This window comes from Rhinatrema bivittatum, chromosome 3 (genome assembly GCF_901001135.1).
Source record: "Rhinatrema bivittatum chromosome 3, aRhiBiv1.1, whole genome shotgun sequence".
Classification (NCBI taxonomy): Eukaryota; Metazoa; Chordata; class Amphibia; order Gymnophiona; family Rhinatrematidae; genus Rhinatrema; species Rhinatrema bivittatum.
The window spans coordinates 414,110,325-414,120,677 of NC_042617.1; the positions used below are offsets into that span (position 1 = coordinate 414,110,325).

General features: G+C 37.2%; 1 protein-coding gene across 1 annotated transcript in view; it reads right to left on the minus strand.

Annotated features, from left to right (window-relative positions):
* The window catches only part of FAM83B (family with sequence similarity 83 member B), a 127,205-nt gene extending 117,058 nt beyond the window's left edge, over positions 1–10,147 (minus strand). Inside the window, exon 1 of the mRNA XM_029595697.1 lies at positions 9,962–10,147. The gene's annotated coding sequence lies outside the window, so the exon portion shown is untranslated. The remainder of the gene's footprint in view (positions 1–9,961) is intronic.
* Between the last annotated feature and the right edge of the window lie 206 nt (positions 10,148–10,353).

Consider the following 10,353-nt stretch of genomic DNA (forward strand, 5'->3'; position numbering starts at 1 on the left):
CATTTTATCTTCAAATGGGCCATTTTGCTTGGGAAGCATTTTAATCTGCCCTTTCAGTGTTATTCTTCTGTGTTCATAATCTGACACGCTGTGAGCTATATCATTATTACTCGGTCTTCCAACATGTCCATTACAACCGTTACAAATATTACAAAGTGCCTCAGCTAGGCTTTTGTTAGGAACTAGGAAATTTGATCACATCATACCATCGCTGATCTCTCTGCACTGGCTGCCAGTACAACCTCAAATGCACTTTAAGGTATTGAAGCTAATATTCAAAATCATGAATTCCAGTAACACCGGTATGATAGGGATGTCAATACAATCATACACACCTCAGCGAACACTAAGATCTCAAAATAAAGGGCTATTGACTGTCCTCACAATACGGAGCATATATCTGACACAAGTAAGAGATCGTGTATTTTCTATAGCGGGTCCAAAGCTATGGAACACCCTACCTGAGATGCTAAGGTTAATAAAAGACAGAAAGATTTAAATGTGATACTAAAAACATGGCTTTTCAAAAATGCCTTTAACCTGACTTAAAACACCTCAATGTAGAAAGAAACAATAACAAGAAGGTTGAAAGCTACTAACTGAAGCACGAAGAGAATGAAAGAATCGATACAACATAATAACTAAATGTGAAATTGTTATATTATTTTATTTTATTCTTTTTAAATTTCTTTACTCTTGACGATATCTTACACCTTTGTAATCTTTTATATGGAACGATGTTATATAAAATGTCTAAATAAATAAATTAAATAAATATATAAATTAGTGCTAATTCAGGGTGGTTTTTACCTCATCTAAAGGGGGGGGGGGGGCGGGTATGAATTTTGCCCAATTTTGTATTGCAGAAATGCAGTTTGAGACCTCATACGATCTCCTTCAGATGAGTCATGGTAGGCTTTTCTGCTTCAGCCACCAATATGGCCCCACTGTTTTACTCTTCAATTTCTTTTGGTTAAAGAAACTTTTCTGGGAAGAGCTTGAAGACAAATCTGTCCTTAAATCACTCATCCTCTTCATTTTTAGTTTCACTTGTGTTTACAATGATGAACAATGATTATGATTTTATGAGCTTCTAGAGAGCAGACATGGAGGCATGCTATTGGGCATCCTCTCAATCGAACTTCAATGCACAGTCCCAGGTACAATATTTTCTAAACAAGTTTACTATTTGCACAAAATGACAGAAGGATTTTATTACGGGCTCTAATATACTTAGCAGAGTTTAAAATAATATATAGGCAATGAACAATATGTAATGTGGTTCATAAAGACGTTTTGAAAAAATGTCATATAATTCATATGTTAAAAAACTCACAGACCCATATGAGGAAAATAAGTTAACATTAAAATAATATGAGATATTATCTATGCTAGGCCTATAAAAATATTTTGATCCTATTCTTGAATGTGCAAATTTAGTAGTACCTTCTATAAACTGTCCCACTGGCCAGGGCCTGCTCTTCAGGAGACCTTTGTGGCATGCAGGATATATGCAAACTAGCTGCTGTCTGTGTCCATCTGCTAAAAAGTCATCACTAAGATGGAGGAAGAAGGGACTTAACTGAGGAACAACCCTCCAGCAGGTGTGACTGAAAGTACATGGTGCTTTAGCTTTGGAGCCCTTTCCCATTTGTAAGTAGAAGGGCAGGTTCTGAGTAGGCTGAAAGCTCACACGTAGCAGCAGTGTTTATAATAAAAATAATAAAGATGCACAATTATGTGTGTTTTAGAAAACTAATTCAAAACTATATTTTCATGGCATGAAGAATGTGAAAAACAAGTGCTAAAAAGTGTAATATTAATATTATAATATACAGAGCAGATATTCTGTTACATATACTATGCATTCTAATGCAGATACAATACATTTTCATTCAAGGATAACATCAATCTTTGTAGTCTAATGCAGTGGTTCTCAACCAGTGTGTCGCCAAGCACCCGCAGGTGTGTCACTACACTTCCTGGCCCCCCGCTGAACCTGCTGCTTCCCCTATCCAAGCAAAATAGGTCTTCCACCCAGGTTTAAAATGCTGATAGCCCAGACAGAACACGGCAGGACAGCTTAAGTCAGTGGCACTGGTATGCTCTCTCCCCCCATCCCCCGCTGCCCAGAAGAGGAAATGGTGAGCAGCGGGTGTGTGCGCGGGAAGAAGAGACCATGCTAGTGCAGGCAGCGTCGGCCCAAAGAAGAGAAGAGAGGCACAGCCTGAGGAATGAGCAGCGCAGTTCGGGGAAAAATGAACGTCAACCTCCACAGCCAATGGGACTCCTTTCTCCACGAGGGCTGAAAGTGAAGGAGGCTGCTGCTTCCTTTAGGGTTGGAAGTGGAGGAGGCCTGCTGCTGTCACTACTTTGGGGGGGGGGGGAAGTGAGTGAATGAGCAAGCATATGTGTTTGATGTGTTGTGTGTGTGTGTGTGTGTATGAGTGAGACAGCATGTATGTGAATGATTGAGGCCTGTATATGTCAAAGAGAGTATGTGTGTGATTGAGAGCCTGTGTGTGAGAGATAGCATGAATGGAAGTGTATGACTGAGAACCTGTATGTGTAAGTTTGTGATTGAAAACCTGTTTGTGTGAAAGAGTATGTGTGTGTGATTGAGATCCTTTGTGTGTGAGAGAGATCATGTGTATGTATGATTAAGAGCCTGCATATATAAGTAAAAGAGAGTCAATGTGTGTCTGTGTGTAACTGAGAGCTGATTTAGGTGAGGGAGCTAGTGAGTATCTGATTGAGAGCCTGTGTGTAAATGAGAGAAAGAGAGAGCACATGTGTGTAAGAATGTTAATGAGTCTGTGTGTGAGAGAAAAAGACAGCATGTATGTGTGCGATTGAAAGCCTGTGGGCCGGATTTTAAAAGGGTTACATGCTTAAGTTAAGATTGTAACCCTTAAAAAAAAACCCTGCTTGCGCCGAGCCTATTTTGCATAGGCTCGGTGGCGCGTGCAAGCCCCGGGACGCGCGTAAGTCCCGGGGCTTGCAAAAAGGGGGGGTCGGGGGCGTGGTATTGGTTCAGGGGCGTGTTCGGGGGCATGGCCGAGTGCCCCGACACAGTGGCCTGTGTTGGGGCCTGCTGCGTCAGAAGACAGCTGGTGCGCGTAAGTTACTACTGCCTGGAGGCCGACCCCAGATTTTATAAGATAAGCGCGGCTACGCGCGTATCTTATAAAATCTGGCGTACTTTTGTTCGCGTCTGGTGAGCGAACAAAAGTACACGCGCTCGCTCTTTTTTAAAATGTACCCCAGCATGTGTAAGCATGAAAAGACAGCATGTGTGTAAATGTGGAATTAAAAGCCTATATAAGTGAGAGAGAAAAAGCATATGTATATGTGAGTGATTGAGAGCCAGTGTGAGAGAGAGAGAGGAGAAAGTTGCAAGCAAACCATCCCTCCTCCTGCTAATTCAAAATAATCTCAGGGTACCTGGATATCAAACGTTCCCAGGTATGCAGAGCAAAACATTTTTTGTAACCTTATTATTTTTCATTATTGGGCCTTTGTGTCCACTATTTTGAAATATTTTATTGGTATCTAGAAATTTTTTGATTTGTTTTTAATTATTGGATATTCCATTCATCAGCTGTTTCGAAATAATCTGTTCTTTTTGTTAGTAAGGTTTTGCTGCTATTGATTTTATATTTCTTGATTTGTTTTATAAGCATGGGTGATGTTTCTTTTTTTCCTTTGTTACACTGCATACAGAGACCCTCGCTTGTTGCAGTTTCCAATTCAGTTTTTGTCTGCATGCTTCTAGTTATGCGTTTTGGTCTCTTTATTATTTGTTAGGTGAGAGTCTGCAAGTGTGACTGAGGTGAACCATTCTGCTGGTGTGCAGTTTCTCTGTATGGCTCTATAGTAGCTTGACTTGTTCTGTTTTCCTAATAGGAGATGTATTGGTGTCTTAAGGCCTGGTGTAATATTTTCAGTGTCGCCTTTTCTTAAGTAAGATGTTTACTGTTTGAATACTGGAAATTGGTGCAGTTTTGATGTAGGATGTTTACTATTTATGTAATTTCTGTTCAGACAGTATATGTATCTTTCTCTTGTGTCATTCTTAACAATAAAAATTATACTGGGCCTTTAATTTTTATTTCCCCCGTGAATTGTAATGAGCAGTGTGTCACACATGTGAGCATGGTCTGTCAGGTGTGTCACGATGGGAAAAAGGTTGAGAACCACTGGTCTAATGAACCCCCACATAAAGTTTATTTTTAGGGAAAGCTTTAATATTAAAACATAAGAATTGTCATACTGGGTCAGATGAAGGGTCCATTAAGCCCAGTATCCCATTTCCAACAGCGGCCAACCCAGTCATAAGTAACTGGCAGGATCCTAAACAATAGCTAGATCCCATGCTGCTATCAGTCAGAGATATGTAGTAACTTTCCCCAAGTCTATCTGGATAATAACAGGAACTTGTCCAAACTTTTTTTTAAACCCCGGTATGCTTACTGCCTTTACCACATCCTCCAGCAATGTATTCCAGAATTTAATTGCATGTTGAGTAAAAAACAATTTTCTCCAATTTGTTTTAAATGAGTTACTTACTAACTCTATGGAGTGTCCCATAGTCTTTGTATTTTTTAAAAAAAGTAAATAATCGATTCACATTTACCCATTCCACTCCAATCATTATTTTATAGAGCTCTGAATATCCCCCCTCAGCCATCTCTATTCCAAATTGAACAGCCCTAAACTCTTTAGTCTTTCTTCACAGCAGAGCCCACATCATCTTCTTTATCATTTCAGTTGCCCTCCTCTATACCTTTTGCAGTTCAACAATATCTTTATCAAGATGTGATGACCAGAATTGCACTCAGCACCCTAGGTGTAGTCATACCATGAAATGATACAGAGTTATCCATTTTATTCTCCATTCCTTTCCTAACAATTTCTAACATTCTGTTTGCTTTTTTTGTCTATGTTTGCTTTTTTTGTTTGCTTTTTTTGTCTATATTTTAACCCTCCTATATATCAGAATCTCCCCCTCCCCACCCCTATATATCATAATCTCCCCCTCCCCACCCCCGTTTAGATAACCTCTTTCATGTATCACACTTTTATAATTTTACTTATATAATCTAATCTGTTATTTGTATGCTCTGAATGTTCCTTATTTAATTATCTAATTACGCAAAAATTGTAAAGCCTGTTGCTCAGTTCTGTTATATATAAACCGACGAGATGTTCCCAACGTTCGTCGGTATATAAAAGTTACTAAATAAATAAAAATAAATAAATGCTGGCTTCATCCCATTAAACAATGTCTTTCTATATGTTATGTGATTTTCTCTTTAAAATAAATTCTATGACTTTTTTCTAGCACTGAAGTCAGACTCACTACTCTAGTTTCCCTGATCACCCCTTTTAAAGATCATCATTACATTGGCCACCTACCAATCTTCATATACACAAGACAATTTTAATGATAGGTTGCAAATTACTAGTAATTGATCTACAATTTCATTTTTGAGTCATTTCAGAAATCTGCAGTTTAAACCATTTGGTTCAGGCGATTTGCTATTCTTTAGTATGTCAATCTTCCCTATTACATCATTCAGAATTACTGTGATTTGTTTCAGTTTTCTGAAATCATCACTATTAAATACTATTTATGGAACAGGTATCTTCCCAACGTTCTCTTCAGCAAGCACCAAAGTAAAGAATTTGCTTTTCTTCTATGTCTTTGATGTCCCCAAGCACCCCTTTATCCCCTTGATCTTCTAATCATTTAATGGTTCAATTGACTCCCTCACAGGCTTCCTGCATTGGACATATTTTTAAAAGTTTTTATTATGATTTTTTGCCTCTTTGGCCAGCTAGTTTTCAAATTCTCTTTTTGCCTGTTATATCAATATTTACCTCTAAATTGCCATGTTTCTGCTGTTTCCTATTTTTTCAGTTGTATCCTGTTTCCACTTTTTGAAGGAAGTTTTTTTTTAAATAAAATAGCCTCTTTCACTCATCTTTTATAATCATGCTGGAAGTTGTTTATCCTTCCTTCCACCTTTTTTAATGTGAGGAACACATCTGGTTTGGGCTTCCAAGATGGTATTTTTAAACAATTTCCACATCTAATATAAAATCTTAACCTTTGTGGTTGTACCATTTTAGTTTTTTCTAACTATTTTCCTCATTTTCTCAAAGTCTCCCTTTTGAAAATTAAATGTTAGAGCAGTAGATTTACTTAATGTCCTCCCTGAAATCATTGGATTATGATCACTGTTGCAAAAAGACCCCTACTACCATTAATTCTTGCACCAAATCCTGCAGACCACTAAGAGTTAAACCTAAAACAGCTCCCCTATCATCAGTTCCCAGACTAACTGCACCATAAAGCAAGCATTTATTACACTAGATACCTTACTTCCCTAGAATGACATGATATGACATTTACCCAGTCAGTACTGGAGTAATTGAAAGCTTTCATTATTTTTATGCTACCAAATTTATTATCTTCCATAATTTCTGTTAACATTTCATTTTCTGTTGTTTTCATTTTGGCCAGATAGACTGTAGAAGACCCCCACTGCTCTATTCTTCCCCATCAAACATGGAATTTCTACCCATAAATATGCACTGCAATTAGTCTCCTAACATAGAGTGCCCCCCCCCCAAAAAAAACAAAAAAACAAACAAACCAAGTTGATCCATCTTTTCATTGCAATATAGATTGTACCCTGGTATAGCATTGCCTCATTGCTCATTGGTTATTCTCCTTCCACCAGGTCTCTGAGATGCCAATTATTTCTTTCTCTTCATTCGATTCTATACATTTTAACTCTCCCATGTTACATTTTAGACCACATGCATTAGCATTTAGACATTTTAAGGTATGTTTTTTATTTCTATATACTATTTTCCTAGCAGTTAACAAGGATAATGTGGAATCTTTTAATTCAATCTATTCTTTAATATGGGCACATCAGTTACTTTATTATGCGATATGATGGTTGATATGATGTTGCTTTATTATATAAATCCAATAAAAATGCATATGTAGATTACATGCTAATTATTCTAGTTCATTCATTCTAGAGTAATTTTAGAACAGGTGTCAAGCATTTGCAGGCTATTATGTGCCCACTTTATGCCAATTTTCAAAGCAAACTTAGGTTTATAAGATCATTTTATACATTTTTCCAGCAAACTATGCACACACATTTAGACCTACTATTTAGTAAGTATAGGTTTGTCGAGAGAATTTACCTGCATACTCTTAAAATCAAAATGTATGTGTGCAAATACTACCCCTGGTTAGATACTACATCTTGGAGCACCTCTCCCCTATGTAAATAAAAAATACATGTGTGGGGTGTATATGTATGCAATTTTATGCATGTATAAGTCACTTAGGGCCTCATTTTCTAAAGTATTGCAAGCCTGCGATACTTTAGAAAATTGTGCTAATGGGGGTGGGGGGTCAAAGCGGGGTGCGGTCCTGCGCTAGCCGGCAGCGATCGCACCGCCGTGGTGCGATCGCTGCCAGTTTTGCAGCCAATAGCACCACCATAGAAGGTGCAGCTATTGGGCACGAAGTAGGACGCGAAAAGGCCCTTACCTTTTCGCCGTCCGAGGCGTCTTCGCGGAGTAGGACCTGGTGACGTCCCGACTCCTCCTTGGAAAATAAGGCACTTAGTTTTCTAAAAGGGTCATTTTCAAACAGCAGACATGAAGTTATGTGGTAGGGTACCCCAGTGCACGTTTACGCATGTATTTACATGCTGGTTTCATTGAGAAATCAGGAATGCTCATTTTCAGGAATTGAAAACTTGTCACAGACCACACCCACACCCCACCCCTTTTTAGAAAAAAAATTGTGTGTCCAGTGGGAGATACATGCATACAAGGGCAGCTTTTAAAATCTGCTCAGCATGCACCATCCTGACATATATGCGCATCTCCCAATTTTGGCATGCACCGGGCTTTTAAAATTCACCTTTATGTGCATCCAGTTTGGGCTATTTTCAAAGGTACCAATTATGCTGGTAAAATACTGTTTTACCCGCATTAATGCTTTTGAGAATTGCCCATCCCATGTGCTAAATGATATTGTATTAAAATGTAAATTGGCATGTGGCATTTTTTAAGTTACTGTGTGTTATTGAAGAAGCTCTTTTAGGATATTTTATAATATTTATCAATGACCCTATGTTTGCAAAATTATTGATATCACAGAAGCATTTATTTTTTATAAACTCAGACAAAATAAGGAAAAAAAAAAAAAAGTTTAAAAGAAATCTGCATTCCATTTGCTTTTAAAATCCTGAAGCAGCACATAGAGCCTTTTACCAAAGGGATTAAATTCTTGCAACTTTTGAAAGGAAAAATATCCAGAGATTAAAAAAAAATCTGTGTCAGCAAACGTTCTGCAGAAAGTGCCCACACAGCAATACAGTTTGTATCAGGCTTCTATGAAGAGGAAGCAAGGTCAGCCAACATGAAATTACAAGGAGGCTCTGATGTATTTTTAGGCAGGGAAACAGGACAGACTGGGTGGGCCAAATGTTCCTTTTTCTGCCTGTGTTGAGTATATTACTATTCTACTGTGAAATTTTTTATTATTGAAAGTGCTAGATTTAAAGCATGTTCTTCTGGAGTAAGATTTTTTTTTTTTTTTTTTTTTGCATAGTTGTTTTTGTGACAAGTTTTCAATTCCAGAACTTGCACAAAATTAAATCCTTAGGAAAAAGTGGTATTGTAAAAATTTTCAGACTAGCTAAATAATAGCATTTAGGGTGCTCCCCATCCCGCCTCCTTCTTTTTGACCTAACCTTAAATTTCGAACTAACTGTATCCATTTATTACTTCATAGCAACAAATCCCGCCATTTTATTTTGATGCCAGATTAATGTAGGATGCACTTTTGCTTCTGGTTATATTTTAATCCATAAGAAGAAAATCATTGCAAAACAAAAAATGAAATGTATAAATTTCTTTTCAACAGCCTTATCCTTTGTTGAATGTTTTGCTTCTTGACATATAGATAATGATTAAAACTTAATTTAATAAACCTCAAAGTTTGTTTATAATGACAAAATTTGAAAAAATACTTGATGACTATTGCCTGAACACTGTATACACCAACAATTTCATTTATTTATTTTTAAGTCATTTTGTTTCAGTGCACACTAATTCAATTTAGTATACACTAAAATAATGCATGCACACTAATCAAAATGAAACAAATGAAAACACATCCCTATTACCAAATACTTGTATACTATTTAAACAAATTAGTGGTATAATAATGAACAAATCCCTTCACATGTTAAATTTCACTTAACATTTTGAATGGTAACAGAACATATGCCACCCATAACAGAAAGAACCAATTTGCTTTATTCATATATAAAATAATAAAATTTAAAAAACAAAACAAATTTCTCAAGAAAGAAAGAAAGAAGTAGGTCTCTCGCTCTCTTTCTTCCTGTCTTTGTTTCTCTTTCTCTCTCTCTCCGTAAAACAAAGGATACAATCTTTATGTGCTTCTTACCGGAATTGTTATGCTTTTAGATCATGAGTTCTCAGCAAGGATTACAAACAGGTCTGGCTATCATGATATCCACAATGAATATCCATCAGAAGTATTTGCATATGGTCTATAAAAAAGGATAATTTGTGTAGCACAGTGACCCTGAAAATGGGACCTTTTTGTGGTCCTCTGGGACTGGACTTGAGCACCCTTATTTTAGAGTTACTGACCTATTTCTTTTCATTCAGTAATAAGCCACTCTGAAAACATAAACAGCACTGGTGGCTACTTTTTGGTTTCCTACTCGAGAAAACGAAACTGCTGTACAAACTGGGGAAAAAAAATCTAGCTAGAGTAAGAACACTTTTTTTTAACTTCCTCAGATTCTTTCACCAGCAGACTATACTAAAGTTTCTTCAAAAGTTTAATCATTCTCTCAGAATAAAGATAAATATTTTTACTTACTGTATAAATATTCTGCGATGTGAAATACTCTTGAACTGAGTCTGAATCTCCAGCTCTACAGCTTTGCTCTGTACAAGATCCAAATGTTAGACTAAAGACAAAGCTAATCAGCTAACCGTCAAAAATAAGCTAATTATTCCAGGTATTTCACGTCACTTGAGGAGAGTGCTCCAGGCAGACGGGTGTGTAAACCAGTCACAGCATGCAAACAGGTGTCACACGAAACCTTTCTACAGCCAAGCATGCTGTACAGAACCTGTTTAAACCTAAGACCCCGCCCTGTCAGAGCAAAGTACAAAGCCATTGAATTGTGCAAATCTACATTCAACGGCTGGCAGAAGCGCTGTGGAGAGAAGAAGAAGAATGTTTTGATAACTGACACTGCTTTATCT